Source organism: Ornithorhynchus anatinus, chromosome 5, assembly GCF_004115215.2.
Source record: "Ornithorhynchus anatinus isolate Pmale09 chromosome 5, mOrnAna1.pri.v4, whole genome shotgun sequence".
Lineage (NCBI taxonomy): Eukaryota > Metazoa > Chordata > Mammalia > Monotremata > Ornithorhynchidae > Ornithorhynchus > Ornithorhynchus anatinus.
Genome location: NC_041732.1, coordinates 40,671,396 through 40,690,515, shown reverse-complemented (window position 1 = coordinate 40,690,515; position 19,120 = coordinate 40,671,396). Strand labels below are relative to the sequence as shown.

Below are 19,120 nucleotides of genomic sequence, written 5' to 3'. Positions count from 1 at the left end.
GTTGGGAAAGTTTATTTTACCATTGCTTAAACCCCCAGTTGCTCTGGGGTAATTGCATTACACAGAGCCTTTAACTTCAGTACGTGGGCAAAATGTTCAAGGGCATTCCCATCAGCCCAGGCCTAGTCAGTTAATGTTTCAGTGACATTCCTGATGTGGTCGGGCGTGAAAATGCTGTTAACCGGCTGGATCTCTGCCACAGTGGTGTGCCGCAAAAGACCCTCCAGGCGGGTCCGGTTGAAAGCTGGCCAGCGAATTGCAGGGGAAGAAAGAACAGGAAAGAACTACAGGATGAGGGGAGCCAAGGGGCTGGTTATCTCCCAATAGCCGTGGGGCTTTCTGGAGGAATCTGTCGAGGCTTTCTGGGAAGAAATTGTCTACCCTGCCGACAGTGCTCCACCTACCTCTGGGCAGAGCTGAGTTTTCCTCAGGGTGACTCTGGGAAGCCTCGGTTTGCTTTGCTGCTGCTGGAACCTTGGCTGCTTCTCTGCTTTCTCATCTGTTGTGTCCTGGGACTCTGCTAGAAGAGGTTTTCTACGTGGTGAAGTTTTCTCTCAGCTTACCCTACACATAGAGTAAAAGGAGGCCGGGGTAAACTAATCTGGGGGAATCCAGTCCAGAGCCTGTCTGTGTCTCTTCCCTTGGCAAAAGCTTTTAGACCGTGCACTCTAGCCATGGGACTCTGAGCATACGATAAGGAGCTCTGTGCATATCTGTGATAATTCCTGGGTTGATAATTCTGGGTCCACGTTGACAAAACCTCAGCCTTTGTATCTCTTTGTTGATACCCTTTCCACGTGTGATGTTGATTAAACATTGCTTTGGCCATTTCTCTGTTTAGGAGTATAGTTCAGCCACGGTGACCCAAGCTTTTGCAGTTAGCAATGGGATCCTGGCCCTTGCCCCTTGGACTGTAAGCACATTGTAGGCAGGGAATGTGTCTGTCATATTGTTACACTGTATTCTCCCAAGCGCTTAGTACAGTGGTCTGCACACAGTAAGCGCTCAATAAATACAATTGACTGACTGACTGACCCTGCATTGCTCCAAATATAGGATGGTTCCTATTCTTGTGATATTTAGTCCTTGTTCGGTGCTTTAGAGCTAAGTGGCCTCACTGTCAGTAAGCCTGGCCTTCCGAGTCCAATAGGTACTTAGCAAGAACCTCATTTAGGGTTCTCAGAGGTGTAATTTGGTGTGTGCCACACTATAATAATAATTACAATAATGCTATTTATTAGATAGTCTGTGCCAAACACTGTATTAAACACAGGAGTAGATATATTACCAGATTGGACATGGTCCCTGCCCCACCCAGGAATCACAGTCTAAGGGGGAAGGGGAATAGGTATCTTATTCCCATTTTTACAGATGAGGAGACTGGGGCACAGAGAAGTGGCTTGCCCAAGATCTCACAGCAGACAGGTTGTGAAGCCAGGGTTAGAACTCAGGTAGCCTTACCCCTAGGGTTGTGCTCTTAGGTGATCATTAAGTGTAGGGGGGAAAAGAGGGAGCAATGATTTTTGTGGGGAAGTGATGGGACAGATTTTCCAAAAGCTTAAGAGGTTGGAAAGCCACCATCTTGGGTTTTGGGGGTTTTTTAGCTCTGATGGAAAACTGTTCTTTCCAGAGAGGTGCGATGAGTGAGACTGAGAGTCTCAGTCTAGCTCTCAGTCTAGCTTAAAAAAACCATGGGGGTGATTCCTCACATAACCCCCAGAGCTGGCATCTGTCGTGTCACTCTAGCTCTAGGAAGGCCCACCTGGACAAACTCTACTTCAAAAATGAGGAGGTAAATTAATTATGCCATGAAAGACATAATATGACACAACGGTTCCTTTCGATACTGTGTCCAGATAGATTTGTGTCATCAGAAGAACATTCCCTTACACTGCCACTTCATTTTATCCTGAATGTGTTGTTAGTGAAAACACTTGTTCTAGGACAGCTGGGTATAATGATTGCCTACTGTGTGCAGAACGCTGTACTAAGCACTGGGAAAAGGTATAAGGAAGCTAGGTAAACATGGCTCCTGATCTGCAAGGGAGTCACAGTCTAAGCAGTGTGGCTTAGTGGAAAGAGCAAGGGCCTGGGAGTCATAAGGACCTGGGTTCGAATCCTGACTCTGCTGCCTGTCTGCTATATGACTTGGGCAAGTCACTGAACTTCTCTGGGCCTCCGTTGCCTCTTCTGCAAAATGGGGATTAAGACTGTGAGCCCTGTGTGGGACGTGGACCATGTCCAACCTGATTATCTTGTATCTACCCTGGCACTTAGTACAGTGCCTGGCACATAGTAAGTACTTAACAAATACCACTAAAAAGTAAGAGGGAGAGGGGTTTGGTGACAGGCACAGAAGGAAAGATTGAAATGATAAGGACAGCAAAACAACACAGGGACACGAGAATAATAATAATAGACAGTGAGAGCACTAGCTCAGTCTGGCTAAAGAAGTGGTTTTCAGATTCCTCACCACTCCAACAGTCACAATAGTTTTTGGCCATGAAAGTAAGTACACTGCCATTGTGTCTTCTGCCTGGCAGAATCACCCTCTTAGGATTTGAGCCCAGGAAATTTTAGTCCACATTAGGGAAGTTCTAATCCAATTTCCACGGTTTAGTCTAGTCTTGTTGACCTTTCTGAATTAAGTAACTACTTGAATGCAGTTCATGCTCAAATCTCCTTCTTCATTATTTATATGGGAGAGAAGAAAGCAAGAGGAGAGGAACCAAGACGAGGCCTACGTTAGAAACCAAAGATACTAGGCAGCAACCAACATGGCTTTTTAAGGATAAATTATGAGAAGCAGCATGACCTAGTGGATAAAGGACAAGCCTGGGAATCAGGAGGACCTGGGTTCTAATTCCAGCGCTGCCACTTGTCTGCTGTGTGACCTTGGATAAGTCACTTCTTTGTGCCTCAGTTTCCCCATCTGCAAAATGAGGATTAAGACTGGGAGCCCCACGTGGAGCAAGGACTGTGTCCAACCTGATTAGCTTGCATCTACCCCAGTGCTTAGTACAGTGCCTAGTGCACAGTAAGTCCTGAACAAATACTGCAAAAAAATTAAGCCGGAAAAACTGCATATCTTCTATGATAGCAATAGGTCGAGTTAAACAAGGGAGAAGCAATATATTTAATTAATCTAAACTTCAGTAAGACTTTTGATTCCACCCAACACTGTGTGCTCACTGCTGACCAAGAGTGAACTTGTTAAGTGGTTGCACATTTAGCTTGAAGGTCTTAATAATAATAATAATAATGTTGGTATTTGTTAAGTGCTTACTATGTGCAGAGCACTGTTCTAAATGCTGGGGCAGATACTGGGTCATCAGGTTGTTCCACGTGAGGCTCACAGTTAATCCCCATTTGACAGATGATGTAACTGAGTCACAGAGAAGTTAAGTGACTTGCCCACAGTCACACAGCTGACAAGTAGCAGAGCAGGGATTCGAACCCAGGACCTCTGACTCCCAAGCCCATGCTCTTTCCACTGAGCCATGCTGCTTCTCCTACCCTTTGAGCAATCAGCAATGGCTGACAGGTAATCTTGAGTGGCTTTCCGGTCCTCCATTCAAGTCATCAAACAATACTAAATGGTATTGGGAGGGCTAACGCTTTAAAAGATGGAAATAGAATTTGATGACTAATTAAAAAAACGGGGCTGAAAAAACATAATAATGGATCAGGAAAGACTGGTAAGCCACAAGTGGGATGGAGACAGATTTAGCAGCCAAACCTGATCACAGCTCTGCCACTTGTCAGCTGTGTGACTGAGGGCAAGTCACTTAACTTCTCTGTGCCTCAGTTACCTCATCTGTCAAATGGGGATTAAGACTGTGAGCCTCACGTGGGACAACCTGATTACCCTGTATCCACCCCAGCACTTAGAACAGTGCTCTGCACAGAGTAAGCACTTAACAATTACCAACATTGTTATTATTATTATTATTAACACACTTTGAATGTGAATCAGCAATGCAATAGACCGTAAGCTCGTTATGGCAGGGAATGAGTCTGTTACATTCTACATAGAGAAGCAGCGTGGCTCAGTGGAAAGAGCCTGGACTTGGGAGTCAGAGCTCATGGGTTTGAATCCTGGCTCTGCCACTTGTCAGCTTTGTGACTTTGGGCAAGTCACTTAACTTCTCTGTGCCTCAGTTCCCTCATCTGTAAAATGGGGATGAAGACTGTGAGCCTCCCGTGGGACACCCTGATCACCCTGTACCTCCCCCAGTGCTTAGAACAGTGCTCTGCACATAGTAAGCACTTAACAAATACCAACATTATTATTACTCTCCCAAGCATTTGGTACAGTGCTTATAAATATCATTGACTGAATGATTGAAAAGTAGTTGAACAGATTTTGCTTTGTATGGCTTTGACAGTAGTAGATGTACGTTAGAAAAGTTAGGGACAGTTGGGGAAGGCTGGGAGAGAGACACGGTGGTTGCAGAATCTGTGGACTCTGAGCTATAAGGGACCCGAAATTCTCCACCTAGTAACTTACAGGTCTTGGTTTTTATTTGGTGCATCTGTCCACGTCTTTATGTTGTCTTAATGTTCTGGTTCATCTCTCCTTAAGTGTCTGCCACCAGTCCCCTCTCCCCTTTTACTTTCGTAGATTGTGAGCCTTCTGTGCATTCTAATCCCCACCTGTAGATTCCTTCCCAGGGCTTGGTACAGTGCTCCGTTCGAAGCACTTAATACAATTACAACCAAACAAGGAGCCAGAGTCAGCAGAGATGATAGTCGCCTTTAAGGAAGCAGACATCGAGCCCCGCTTTCAGAGATACGCAGCCTCAGAGACACACCTTGACAGATACTACTTATCTATTAAAAAAAAGTCCTCAAGGAGAATGGATTGGAGGCGATGTGGCAATAGGGGAAAGATACATTAAACAGAGGTTTGTAGCTGCTGCCCCTGGCATAGTTATTGACCGACTGGAGATCCCACATGGCAAACTGTTTATCCGATTATTGAGTCAACAGTGATGTTTAGCCTCTTCTGCCACTGCCAACACTGCTCTGTGGTGGCTACCCAGAAACTCCTCACCACCCAACCTGCTCTCTTTCTCTTATCCACTCTCTTTTCCCACTCTACCCCAGCTCACACATTTCATTACTCTCAGCATATCTACTCACAGAGCCTCCATCTCATCTTTCCTGCCACCAACCTCTTGCACACATCCTCTGTGCTGCCCACAACTCTCTCTCCTTCACATCTGACAGAATCCAGCTCTCCCCATCTTCAAAGCCTTTCTGAAATCAACTCCTCCAGGGGGCCTTCCATGATTAACCATTCCTTTCCCCACACTATATTCCCAACTGACTTCATTAGAGAAGCAACATGGCCTAGTGGATGCAGCACGGGTCTGGAAGTCTGCTGTGTGACCTGGGGCAAGTCACTTCACTCTCCGTTCCTCAGTTCCCTCATCTGCCACTGTTCTTCCTCCTACTTAGACGCTGAGCCCTAAATGGGACGTGATTAACTTGTATCTTTCCCAGTGCTTAGACTAATGCTTGGCACACAGTGAGTGCTTAACAAATGCCATAATTATGAGCAGCACTTCCAAGCCACCTAAGCATCTGGGTACTCACAACCCCACCCCTCTACGCCTGTAGCACTTATGCACATGTTTTTCACCTCTATTCCTTTCCGCTATCTGTAATTTATCTTCCCATTCCAGAGGGTCATTAAGGAGAGAAGAGCTATCTTTTTATCCTAATGGAGAATCAGGTGATTTTGATGACTAGGCAATGAAAGCAAGGAAGGGAAGAGAAGTCAACTGTAACCACTGGCTTTCTTCCCGTGTTGGCTGTTACACCGTAATTAATGACGGTGATGGGTCTCCCATCAGAATCACAGGCCTCGATTCTGTCACTTCTGGTACGTTTTGAGATATGTGAGGCATGAGAGACATGTGCCCGACCACAGATCGTGCTCGCCGGAGCAAATGCTGTTGTTCTGCGGTGCCTGAAACCAACTTTCTCTTATCTCGTCTCTCCTTCACTGCGGCAGAGCATTTGTCCTCTAAGGTCTGAATAGCCAAATGGCAGATCTGATGCCCAGAGGACCTGAATAAGGCATGGGTTTCCCAATGCTAGTGTCCAAAGAGCCCATTTTAAGGTTGGCCTTCAGTACGTCTTTAAAAATTTTCCTCTAGCCACTTCTGGAGCAGGTCCCAATGCTGAATTCTCCATAAAAGGTGGCCTTGGGAATTTGTATCGGGTGACCACTGTCCTTCTTCTTCTCTGAGTTCTCCTTCTCAATCTCAACTGCTGCCTCCTCCATTTCTCTTCCCCTAACTGTTGTGGGTTCCTTAGTTTTCTTGCTCAACAATCACGCTCCTGGGGAGCTCATAAATTAGCCTGGCTTCAGCTACCACCTCTAAGTGGGTTACGACCATACTACAGAGAACAGAGAGAGATGTCCAGCAAGTGAATCTCAGACCCAATTTACTCTGGTCTCCCCTTCCCACCTTCTGCTTCCCAAAGGCCTTGTTCCACCCAAGAATCTACAAATAGTGGCCAGAGAAGTGAGAGAGGCAGGCTGGGGGTGCTTGATACATAGCAAATGCTGAACAAATACCACCACACATAATTTTGGGGCCAAGAGAAATCCTTCTACTCTCTCCAAGCCCAGTTAAGTTTCTGAGCCCTCCAGTTTTTTTTGTATTCTGTGTTATTGTTTTTTGGTTTTTTAAGGTATTTGTTAAGATGTGCCAGGCACTATACTGAGCGCTGGGATAGATACAAGCTAATCCAGTCGGACCCAGTCCATGTCCCACATGGGGCTTGTAACTGAGACACAGAGAAGTGAAGTGACTTGCCCAAGATCCCAAAGCCAAAAGAGAAGCTGCATGGCCTAGTGGCAAGAACATGGGCTTGGGATCAGAGGACAGGGGTTCCAATCCCGACTCTGCCCCTTGCCTGCTGTGTAACTTTGGGAAAATCCCTTAACTTCTCTGTGCCTGTTACCTCATCTGTAAAATGGGGATTAGGACTGTGAGCCCTACGTGGGATGACCTGATTACCTTGAACCTACCCCAGTGCTTAGTGCATAGCACAGTACCATAGCTTACTACAAAGCATAGTACAGTGGCACATAGTAATTGCTTAATATTATTATTATTATTACTAAGTGGAGGAGCAGAGATTGGAACCCAGGTCCTCCTGACTCCCAGGCCTGTGCTCCTCCAGTTCTAAGAATGGCACTCTTCCATACAAATTGGATTGAGGAAGAGAGCAGTGTTGGGGAAAGTTCCTCCAGGAAAAAGGAATTCCCAGGGGCACCACCTGATTTCACCCGACCTCGGCCTCAGGCTCGCAGCTTCTGGAGGGGCCCAGGACAACAGCTGCATGAGCTCCCTTGGTCTTCCAGGGGAGGGATCCCCCCTTTTCCTCTGCTCCCCCTCCCCTCCCCACTGCCCCCACTCACTCCCTTTGCTCTACCCTTCCTCCCCTCCCCATAGCACTTGTGCATATTCGTACACATTTATAATTCTTTTTACTTATATTAGTGATGTGTATATATCCGTAATTCTATTTATTTACCTTGATGCTATTGATGCCTGTTTATTCATTCATTCAATAGTATTTATTGAGCGCTTACTATGTGCAGAGCACGGTACTAAGCGCTTGGAATGGACAAATGGTAACAGATAGAGACAGTCCCTGCCCTTTGACGGTCTTACAGTCTAATCGGGGGAGACGGACACAGACAAGAACGATGGCAATAAATAGAATCGAGGGGAAGAACATCTCATTAAAACAATAGCAAATAAATAGAATCAAGGTGATGTACATCTCATTAACAAACTAAATAGGGTAATGAAAATATATACAGTTGAGCGGACGAGTACAGTGCTGAGGGGAGGGGACAGGAGAGGGGGAGGAGCAGAGGGAAAGGGAGGAGAAGAGGGTTTAGCTGCGGCGAGGTGAAGGGGGGGTAGAGGGAGCAGAGGGAAAAGGGGAGCTCAGTCTGGGAAGGCCTCTTGGAGGAGGTGAGCTTTAAGTAGGGTTTTGAAGAGGCGAAGAGAATGAGTTTGGCGGAGGTGAAGAGGGAGGGCGTTCCAGGACCGCGGGAGGACGTGGCCCAGGGGTCGACGGCGGGATAGGCGAGAACGGGGGACGGTGAGGAGGTGGGCGGCAGAGGAGCGGAGTGTGCGGGGTGGGCGGTAGAAAGAGAGAAGGGAGGAGAGGTAGGAGGGGGCAAGGGGATGGAGAGCCTTGAAGCCTAGAGTGAGAAGTTTTTGTTCACTTGTTTTGATGCCTGTCTCCCCCCTTCTAGACTGTGTGTGAGCCCGGTGTGGGCAGGGATGGTCTCTATTCAATAATGATAGCATTTGTGAAGCACTTACTATGTGCCAACCACTGTTCTAAGCGCTGGGGTAGATACAAGGTAATCAGGTCGTCCCACGTCGGGCGCACAGTCTCAAACCCCATTTTACAGATGGGGTCACTGAGGCACAGAAAAATTAAGTGACTTGCCCAAAGTCACCCAGCTAAGTGGCGGAGGCGGGATTAGAACCCGCGACCTCTGACTCCCAAGCCCGGGCTCTTTCCATTAAGCCACGCTGCTTCTCAGGAAGCACCTTCCAGGCGCTTAGTCCAGTGTTCTGCACACACGAAGGGCTCATTCATTCAATTCATTCGATCGTATGTACTGAGCGCTTCCTGTGTGCAGAGCACTGGACTAAGCGCTTGGAATGGACAATTCGGCCGCAGAGAGAGACAATCCTTGTCCAATGACGGGTTCACTGAATGAATGAATGAATGAATGAATGAATGAATGAGGGAGGGTCACATGGCTTAGTGCTGGGCAGCCTCGGGGCATGGGGGGCAATGAGCTCTCCCTCGGGATAGGGCAGAGGGAGCAAGGGGGCCGAGGGGGTGGGGGGAGTGGGGAGCGGATGGGGCTATGAGAAGCAGCATGGCATAGTAGAGTAATAATAATGTTGGTATTTGTTAAGCTCTTACTATGTGCAAAGCACTGTTCTAAACGCTGGGGTAGATACAGGGTCATCAGGTTGCCCCACGTGAGGCGCACAGCCTTCATCCCCATTTTACAGATGAGGGAACTGAGGCACCGAGAAGTGAAGCGACTTGCCTACAGTCACCTAGCTGACAAGTGGTGGAGCCGGGATTCGAACCCATGACCTTTGACTCCCAAGCCCGGGCTCTTTCCACTGAGCCATGCTGCTTCCCTGGGAGTCAGAGGTTCATGGGCTCTAGTCCTGGCTCTGCCATTTGTCTGCTGTGTGATCTTGGGCAAGTCACTTTACTTCTCTGGGCCTCACTTAGCTCATCTGTAAAATGGGGATTGGGACTGTGAGCCCCACGTGGGACAGTTGAGACTGTGAGTCCCATGTGAGACAGGGACTATGCCCAACTCGATTTACTTGTATCCACCCCAGAGCTCAGTACAGTGCCTGGCACAGAGTAAGTGCTTAAATATCATCCTCATTACTATTAAGATACTTATAATTTTAGAAGCAACGTGGCTCAGTGGAAAGAGCACAGGCTTAGGAGTCAGAGGTCATGGGTTCTAATCCCAGCTCCACCGCTTTTTAGCTGTGTGACTTTGGGCAAATCACTTGACTTCTCGGTGCCTTAGTTACCTCATCTGTAAAATGGGGATGAAGACTGTGAGCCTCATGGGGGACAACCTGATGACCCTATATCTCCCCCAGCGCTTAGAACAGTGCTCGGCACATAGTAAGCATTTAAGATATACCAACGTTATCATTATTATTATTATTATTACGAGTCCTGCCCCGGGGTTAAAGTCTCGGGATAGGGCAGAGGGAACGAGGGGTCGGGAGGAGCGGGGAGTAGGTGGGGCTACGAGACCTGCCCCAGGCCTAAGGTAATAATAATAATAATGTTGGTATTTGTTAAGCGCTTACCAAGTGCCAAGCACTGTTCTAAGCACCGGGGTAGATACAGGGTCATCAGGTTGCCCCACGTATGCCTCACAGTCTTCATCCCCATGGATGGGGACTGGAGAAGCAGCTTGGAGAAGCAGCGTGGTTTAGTGGAAAGAACCCGGGGTTGGGAGTCAGAGGTCATGGGTTCTAATCCCACCTCCGCCACCTATCAGCTGTGTGACTTTGGGCAAGTCACTTCACTGGGCCTCAGTCCCCTCATCTGTAAAATGGGGCTGAAGTCTGTGAGCCCCACGCGGGACACCCTAATTACCTTGTACTTCCCCAGTGCTTAGAACAGTGCTTTGCATGAGGTAAGTGCTTAACGAATGCCATCATTATTATTATTATCATCATCCCCATTTTCCAGATGAGGGAACTGAGGCCCAGAGAAGTGAAGTGGCTCACTCCAAGTCGCACAGCCGACGGGTGGCAGAGCAGGGGTTGGAACCCAAGAGCTCTTGTCTGACAAAGCCGGGCACTCGCCACTGAGCCACACCGCTGCTCTGCAGAAGCCGGAGGGCGGGGGGAGGGAGGGAGGGGCGGGGCTTAGCGGGGAGGGGGCGGGGCCACGAGCCGCCCTCGGGATAGGTCGAGGGGAGCGAGGGGCGGGGCTTAGAGGGGGGGTGGGCGGGGCTTAGAGGGGGCGGGGCTACGAGTCTCCCCGGGTTAAGGCTTCTGGATAGGGCGGGACTTAGCGGGAGGGGGCGGGGCTACGAGCAACTTCCCTCGGATTTAAGGTCTCGGGATACGGCGGGGGGGAGGGGCGGAGCTTAGGGTGGGATGGGCGGGGCCTAGAGGGGCGGGACTACGAGCCGCCCTCGGGATAGGTCGAAGGGAGGAGGGGCGGGGCTTAGGGGGAGGGGGCGGGGCTACGAGCCGCCCTCGGGATAGGCCTAGGGGAACGAGGGGGCGGGGCCTAGAGGGGAGGGGCGGGGCTACGAGCCGCCCTCGGGATAGGCCTAGGGGAGCTAGGGGGCGGGGCCTAGACGGGAGGGGGCAGGGCTACGAGCCGCCCTCGAGATAGGTCGAAGGGAGGAGGGGCGGGGCTTAGCGGGGAGGGGGCGGGGCTACGAGCCGCCCTCGGGATAGGCCTAGGGGAGAGAGGGGGCGGGGCATAGAGGGGAGGGGGCGGGGCTACGAGCCGCCCTCGGGATCGGTCGAAGGGGGGGGCGGGGCCCCGAGCCTCCCCGGGTTTAAGGCCTCGGGATAGGGCGGGGGGAGCGAGGGGCGGGCCCCGGAAGCAGGGAGGCGCTGTGGGCAGTCCGGCGTGCGGGGCCGGGAGGGGCGAAGCGAGGCGAGGGGAGGGGAAGCCGGGAAGAGGGAGGAGGGCCGGGGCTCGCACTCACGCTGCCGCCGAAGGAGGCCGGCGCCGATGCTCGTCCCGCCGGGGCCCCGCCGCGCCCAGGAACTCCCCGCCCGACGGGGCCGGCCGCCTCCGCCGGCGTCATTTCCTGCCGGCCCCCTCAGTTTCCGGAGGAGCGGACGGGCCGACGACCCATCCTAGTGGACGGCGGAGAAGCCGCGGCCCCGGGGCCGCCTCCGGGCGCGTGAGTGGAGTCGGGTTCCCTCTGCCTTCCTTCTCGGGCCCCCGGCGGGCCCCCCCTCCTCCTGCGTCATCGCCCCGCCCCCCGGGGGGAGAGGGGGGGAGCGGCGCCTCGCGCCTCCTGCGCGTCCTCGGCGCCTCGCGCCTCCTCCTGCGTGTGGCCGTGCGCCTCGCGCCTCCTGCTCCTTGCGCCTCCTGCCTCGCGCCTGCTGCAGCGCGGCCCCGTGCGCCTCGCGCCTCCTGATCCGCGCGCCTCCTGCCCCGCGCGCCTCCTGCCCCTCGCCTGCAGCGCGCCCCCGTGCGCCTCGCGCGCCTCCCGCCCCAAGCGCCTCCCTCCCCAAGCGCCTCCCTCCCCTCGCGCCTCCTGCCTCGCCCGTCTCGCGCCTCCCGTTTCCCGCCTCGCGCCTCCCTCCCCTCGCGCCTCCCTCCCCTCGCGCCTCCCTCCCCTCGCGCCTCCCTCCCCTCGCGCGCCTCCTGCATCGCGCGCCTCCCTCGCCTCGCGCGCCTCGCGCCTCGCACCTCGCGCCCTCCCCTTTCCCGCCAAAGATCCTTGAGTAGAACAAGGCGCCCCCTCGGGGGTCGGTCCGCCCCGAGGGCCTGCGATAATAATAATAATGATAATGATGGGGTTCGGCGCTTACCTCACGCAGAGCCCTGCTCCAAGCGCCGGGGGCGGATAGAAGGTGATGAGGCTGGTCCCCGGGGAGCTCACAGCCTTCACCCCCCTCTTAATATTAATAATGGTGGCATTGGTTAAGCGCTTGCTGGGTGTCAAGCCCTGTTCTAAGCACTGGGGGGGATAGAAGGTGATGAGGTTGCCCCCTGTGGGGCTCACAGTCCTCATCCCCATTTTCCAGAGGGCACCGAGGCCCAGGGAATCCATTCATTCGTATTTGTTGAGCGCTTCCTATAATGTTGGTATTTGTTAAGCGCTTACTAGGTGCCGAGCACTGTTCTAAGCGCTGGGGGAGAGACAGGGTCATCAGGTGGTCCCACGTGAGGCTCCCAGTCTTCATCCCATTTTACAGATGAGGTCACTGCGGCACAGAGAAGTGAAGTGACTTGCCCATAGTCACCCAGCTGACAAGTGGCAGAGCCGGGATTCGAACCCATGACTTCCAAGCCCACGCTCTTTCCACTGAGCCACGCTGCTTCCCTAATAATGTTGGTATTTGTTAAGCGCTTACTATGTGCAGAGCACCATTCTAAGCGCTGGGGGAAGATACAGGGTCATGAGGTTGTCCCCCGTGGGGCTCACAGTCTCCATCCCCATTTGACAGATGAGGTCACTGAGGCACAGAGAATTCATTAATTCGTTCGTATTTCGTGAGTGCTTACTATGTGCAGAGCACTGTTCTAAGCAATGGGGGGAGATGCAAGGTCATGAGGTTGCCCCCCATGGGGCTCATAGTCTCCATCCCCATTTGACAGATGAGGTCACTGAGGCCCAGAGAAGCAAAGTGACTTGCCCAAAGTCACCCAGCTGACAAGCGGCAGAGCCGGGATTAAAACCCACGACCTCTGACTCCCAAGCCCAAGCTCTTTCCACTAAGCCACGCTGCTTCTCATTCTCATACTATTGAGTTTATTCATTCAATAGTATTTATTAAGTGCTTACTATATGCAGAGCACTCTATTAAGTGCTTGGAAGGTACAGAGAAGTGGAGCAGCAGTGGGGCCCCGTGGAAAGAGCCCCGGCTTGGGAGTCAGAGGATGTGGGTTCTAATCCCACCTCCACCACTTGTGTGCTGGGTGATCCTCGCCAAGTCACTTCACTGGGCCTCTGTTCACTCCTCTGTAAAATGGGGATTAAGACTGGGAGCCCCACGTGGGACAACCTCATTATCTCGTATTTAACCCAGCGCTTAGAACAGTGGTTGACACATAGTAAGCGTTTAACAAATACCATCATTATTATTATCATTATTATTATTATTGTCTTGCCCAAGGCCACACAGCAGGCAAGTGGCGGAGAGGGGATTAAAACCCACATCCTCGGACTCCCAAGCCCGGGCTCTTTCCGCCGCAGCAGCAGCCAATGTGTCCTGTCATCTCTGCTGCGTGGTCTGCTCCCTACCGCTTAGCACAGCGCTCTGCACACAGAGCTCTGCATGTCCATAAATCATAAAGATGGTATTTGTTAAACGCTTACTCTGTGCCAAGCACCGTGCCAAGCACAGGGGTCGGGACAAGGTCATCAGGTTGTCCCACGCGGGGCTCACAGGCGTTATCCCCGTTTTACAGATGAGGGAACCGAGGCCCAGAGAAGTGAAGCGACTTGCCCAAGGTCACACAGCAGAGCAGTGGCGGAGCCGGGATTAGCGACCTCGGATTCCCAAACTGGGGCTCTTGCCACTTAAACCACGTGGGTTCTCCTATAACAATAATAATGATAGTATTTGTTAAGCGCTGACTATGTGTGAAGCACTGTTTTAAGCACTGGGGGGGCGGGGGCGATACAGAGTGATCAGATTGTCCCATGTGGAACTCACAGTCTTAATCCCCATTTCTCAGATGAGGTAACTGAGGCACAGAGAAGTGAAGTGACTCACCTAAAATCACACAGCAGACAAGTGGCAGAGCCGGGATTAGAACCCGTGACCTCTGACTCCCAAGCCCGGCTCTTTCCATTGAGCCACGCTGCTTCTCGTACAAAATAATAATGTTGGTATTTGTTAAGCACTTACTGTGTGCCAAGCACCATTGTGAGCGCTGGGGTAGCTACAAGGTCCCACGTCGGGCGCACAGTCTTCCTCCCCATTTTACAGATGAGGTAGCTGAGGCCCAGTGAAGTGACTCGCCCAAGGTCACCCAGCGGGCAAGTGGAGGACTGGAGATTAGAACCCACGACCTCTGACTCCCAAGCCCGGGCTCTTTCCACTGAGCCACGCTGCTTCTCAATGGAGGAAGAGGAGCCGGTGGGGGTGCAGGTGTGGGCAGTCGCCCCTCTTTCGCGGAGCCGCAGCCCCGGGGCGGTCACCCACGCGGAAGCAAGCGAAAGGTTAATTGTGAAATCCCCAAAGCCTCCAAAACCATTTCCCCCCCTCAACCCCGGCCACGCGGGGCGATCCCCCGGGGGAAGGACGGTAAACACGGCCCCGCGCTCGGAGGCCACCCCGCTGCACCCAAGGTTAATTAGTCCACGAAGGTCACTTTGGCCCGACCGCCTTTGGACAGCTCGTTTTCAGGAGCTTTAAATACCGCCGAGTCCTGTGGGCTAGAAATCAGACTGTGCTGCGTGCGTAGAAACACCCTGGGAATTGCCCCAGCTGGTGACCTGCACCTTGGAAGCGTTTGGGGTTGCGGAGGTCTAGGACTGTTAAACGTCGACGTAACTTTGGTAATATTTAGCCGCTGCGAGACGTGGATTTTATAGGACTCGGTAGCTAATGCTGAGCGCACCTTTGGATAGGACGCTTCCTGGAGGCAGGATACAATTCACGGCGCCTTTGGACGAGAAGTCAAAATGCAGTGTGTCGGCGTTTATTTTAAGAGAGAAGATTACCATTCCGCCTATAAATTAGAATGTATGGAAGCGGTCTCTGCGTAACATTGTGACTCGGAATAAATGGCGTCTTTACGTAAAGGGCGATAGTCGGATATCGTTTGGGGTAATACACAGACTGCTAGTTTTTATACATTTTCATCTGGCCGGTCCAGTGCTTATATAATGGCAATAGGGAAACAGTAAATCCACGACTTCTAGTTCCCGGGCAAGTCGTTCCAACACGACCTTAATAAAATTGGGGCCAATGTAATCTTACACGTTGGGTTACGTTTGTACACTTCAAGTTTTTCTAATTATCTGGCCGAATTGCACCGAGGGAGTTGTGACTAGTCCAGATTAATTCAAACCCCCAATTAATCTCTGGCCCGATTACAGTAAAACCACCAGTGAGGCCTGGTGCCCTGGAGAAATGAACACTGAGCCAACTGACTTTTTCCTTTGTCTTCAACGGTTTGACGTTCTGTGATTCTTTATGAATTGCGTAGGTTATATGGATGTATAGAGAGATGAATCGATGTATTGTCATTCACGTTCAAAGAAAACTCTAATGGTACAGGTCACCTCTGGGTGTGTATGTGTCTGGAAAGGCCAATGCGGGACTCGAAGTTCAAACTGCTCTGCACAAAGACTGATTTTTATGGCGCTGTTTTGGGTGGTGGTTGCAGTTCCTGGCCCTGTTTTTGTCTTTTTTTCGAAATTAAATATAAATAACTGATTTACTACAGAAAGAAAACTGAAGATGTCAGACTTTGGAAAGAACGTCAGTAGAATGTTCTATGCTAATGTGGTATTTAGAGTAGTCATGGGTTTTATGGTTATTCATATTTGACGATGTCGATGCAGTTTTCTGGAGCCCCCTGAGAGAGCTTAACATCCAGTGTGACCAGCCGATGTGAACTTTAATTTCATGTTTTCCCATTCGGACATCAATTGGTCACACATTTGTACGGAATATTTCTGTGATTTCTTTTTTTTTTTAAACCCGAGACATTGTACGTTAGCTTTAACATCTCATCTAATGGTGATTTCTAGGTCTTGTGGTGCTAAAAGTGCTAAATCTGTCGATGAGGTCTTGTAGAGTTTGCCTGTTGAAAGAGATCAAAGTGATTAAAATGATTTTCCTGGGATATGGAGAGCAATAAAAGCCCGTGGAGCTTTTACTTATCTCTTTTCTCACAAAGTTGACAAAATATTTTCCATGTGAATAAAATTTAGGAATCTTCCTTACTCATTTCAATTCAGCTGTATGTATGTAAGGGAGGAGGACTGGAGTGTATCTAGTTTGAGGCTATTGGGAATGTGGGTGGACATTCTAAGCATATCAAAGAAATTGGTATTAATCGAAGTCCAGGCCCTTGCAAAATTGTTAGGTTTCAGTACGCGTGCTGCTGAGCATCGCAGATCACATAAAGAAAGGGAAAGATGCACATTTATTTGGGGAGTGGGGATTCTAACCTGTGTGGATGTTTCTTGATGTTTTCTGTGTCAATTGGTCCTTTCTCCACTCTGCTATTTACTGCCAGGAGATGAATTAAAGAAAAGTACCCGCCACACTACGTTGTTAATTTGAGAATGAAGTAATGAATGATACTTTTTATCTCGTACTCTGCCCTACCTGCAAAACCCCCGATGGAAGTAATTTAGTAGAGTAATTGCTTCTATGCTTTTCTAATTCATCCAATTTACTTTTTGCCTTTGCTGAGGAATGATCTACCACTTGTTCTGAGCTGCAAATGCAGATACTACTTAATGTCTACGGCAAAGAAATCTGCCCAGGACTAGCCGCCTCTGCGCCAAAGAGATTTGAGGACATAAAAAAACGTGCCAGAGGGTTTCATTTCATACCTGGAGTAAAATGGTTTGGAAGCGTGCCGGGGATACGGATCAGCAAACGAAATAAAGTTTAGGAAGAAAAGCAGTACTGTGGAAATCCCAGAATTGCTTTTTCTTAGGAACAGCCTGGATACTATTTTGGGCAAAAGGCAGTCCACATAAAGCTAGGGAGTCTGGTGACGTCACAGTGCTGCAATCTAACAGACCCACAAGCCAGCTGTCTAGGAATTGGAGGAAGAAGCTTAACCTGGAATGAAGCATCCAACAGCAGAGCACAGCCCGTGGTTAGCAGCAGGCAGGGAAGGACGCCCTACCTTCAGGTATGGTATTTGATACTGTTTCTCAGCCGCTTTATGAAGTTGTAACTAACCGTCTATTAGTTATGGGATTTACGGAATGGAAATGACACTCGTCAGTGATGCCATTTTAAAATGTATAGGAACGAATATGGGGTAGCGCTATATCATAGAAACAATTCATAGTGATGGATGCTCTCCAGAAACCTGTTCTACTATACACATGGTGAAAGTTAGGAAACTTGGAAGTTTTAAAAAAAACATTTCATCATGTAAAAATTTTCATTGGTTTTGCTAGTGGCTAATGTCTAAACTCAGCACTTCCTTCTAGTGTAGATTGTTAGGCGATGTACCTTATATCTCGGATCGATCTGCCCCGGTACTCTGAAAGAATCTTTCCTAATGGTTTATGCTTAGAGAATAACTTTCCTAAGCCAATACATTGTTTTACTACCAAATTCTGCAATAGGACATACGGGATCTATTGCACACAATTCAGTAAGATGCTACAACACATAGCTGCTTTACTCACCAAGCGTATTTGCCTAATCAAGTCTACTGTGTACAAGGCACCATGCTAAGCACTAGGGAAAGTTTACTACCACAGGGTTGGTAGACTCAATCCCTGCCCTCAAGGAGTTTACAGCCTACAGAGGAAGACTGACATTAAAGGAGATTAGGGATTGCAGAAATAGAGAAGAATGCGTACATGAGTATTGTGGGGCTGAAGTAGAGTATTATTTCCACGAGACAAATTTTCATGGTGTTTCAAATGAAGTCTACCTTAAGTTATAGTAAATGTCTTAGAAATTGTATTAAAAAGTTCACTTCAGCTTGATGTTTCAACACCAAGTGTGTCCTAGAGGGAAGAGCAGGGACTGGGACACAGGAGACCTGGGACCTAGTCCCAGCTCTACCACTTGCCTGAGACCTTGGGCAAGTCATTTAAGTCTTCGGTGTTTGTTTCCTCATGGAAGATGTTCATCCCCCCCTTTGACTTAGTCGCCCAGGAAGACTAACTGATCTGCTTATCCTTCATGTACCCTGGTGCTTAACATAGTGTAACTCACCAACTGGGTGGTTGATAAGCGCTACTTCTACTACTTAGCACACTGTGAACACTTAATAGTTACCATCATTGTTTTTAATAGTTTTTGCTAAAAACTCCTCAAGAACCTCCAGTGGCCTCCTATCTCCGCATCAGACACTGCTTACCTGTGGCTTTAAAGCCCTCAAGTAGCTTGCCCCATTCCACCTCACCTCACTGATCTCCTGCTACAGCCCAGCCCGCACGCACACTGTGCTTCTCTAGCTCCAGTTTAGTTACTGTGCTCCAGTCTCCTCTTGCTGCTGACTCCTTTCCCATGTTCTCTGCCAAGCCTGGAACGCCTTCCCCCTCCATATACTCCAGACCTCTCTCCACTTTCAAAGCTGAATTAAGGTCACATCTTTTCCAAGAAGCCTTCCCTGATTAAGCCCTCTTTTCCCCAGTTTGCTCTCATTTCTGCATTGTCTGTGCACTTCTACCTGTGACCTTTGGACACTTGCTGTTTGCCTCAACCTCACAGTACATATATATACAGAGAGATCGATCTTTAAATGTTACATTATAAACTACTTATTCACATTAATATTTCTCCCTCTCTAGACTGAAAGCTCAGGGAACAAGCCTGCTTATTCTGTTTTATCATACTGCTCTGCAAAAACGAAGCGCTCAAAAAATATGATTGATAAATTCGATTGTTTAAAATAACCATGTAAAGTAGCTCTGTGTATTGGTTTGAGAAGCCATAACTAATAATATAAGCGTGGCCCAGTGGAAAGAGCATGGGCTTGGGAGTCAGAGGTCATGGGTTCGAATCCTGGCTCTGCCACTTGTCAGCTCTGTGACTGTGGGCAAGTCACTTAACCTCTCTGTGCCTCAGTTACCTCATCTGTAAAATGGGAATTAAGACTGTGAGCCTCACGAGGGACAACCTGATTACCCTGTATCTACTCCAGCGCTTAG

At 49.8% G+C, this 19,120-nt stretch overlaps 2 protein-coding genes and 1 long non-coding RNA gene across 15 annotated transcripts in view; 1 reads left to right on the top strand and 2 right to left on the bottom strand.

The window, feature by feature from the left end:
- The window catches only part of SMIM19 (small integral membrane protein 19), an 87,767-nt gene extending 76,395 nt beyond the window's left edge, over window positions 1-11,372 (bottom strand). The window contains exons 1-2 of one of the 2 annotated variants that reach the window (XM_029065734.2): window positions 11,279-11,372; window positions 405-564 (exon numbers count right to left, since the gene is read on the bottom strand). The gene's annotated coding sequence lies outside the window, so the exon portion shown is untranslated. The remainder of the gene's footprint in view (window positions 1-404; window positions 565-11,278) is intronic. The other variant, XM_029065735.2, reaches the window with a different exon arrangement.
- A 23-nt stretch (window positions 11,373-11,395) lies between these two features.
- SLC20A2 (solute carrier family 20 member 2) overlaps window positions 11,396-19,120 on the top strand; it is a 125,777-nt gene continuing 118,052 nt past the window's right edge. For 11 of the 12 annotated variants that reach the window (XR_485693.4, XR_485691.4, XM_007664607.4 and 8 more), the window contains exon 1: window positions 16,063-17,136. The gene's annotated coding sequence lies outside the window, so the exon portion shown is untranslated. Of the gene's footprint in view, window positions 11,480-16,062; window positions 17,137-19,120 lie in introns of those variants that run through there. The other variant, XM_029065721.2, reaches the window with a different exon arrangement.
- LOC114812170 lies at window positions 15,862-16,919 on the bottom strand. Its single transcript, XR_003759820.2, has 3 exons — window positions 16,829-16,919; window positions 16,439-16,499; window positions 15,862-16,068 (listed from the first exon to the last, which is right to left on the bottom strand). It is a non-coding gene; the product is annotated as an uncharacterized LOC114812170 (long non-coding RNA).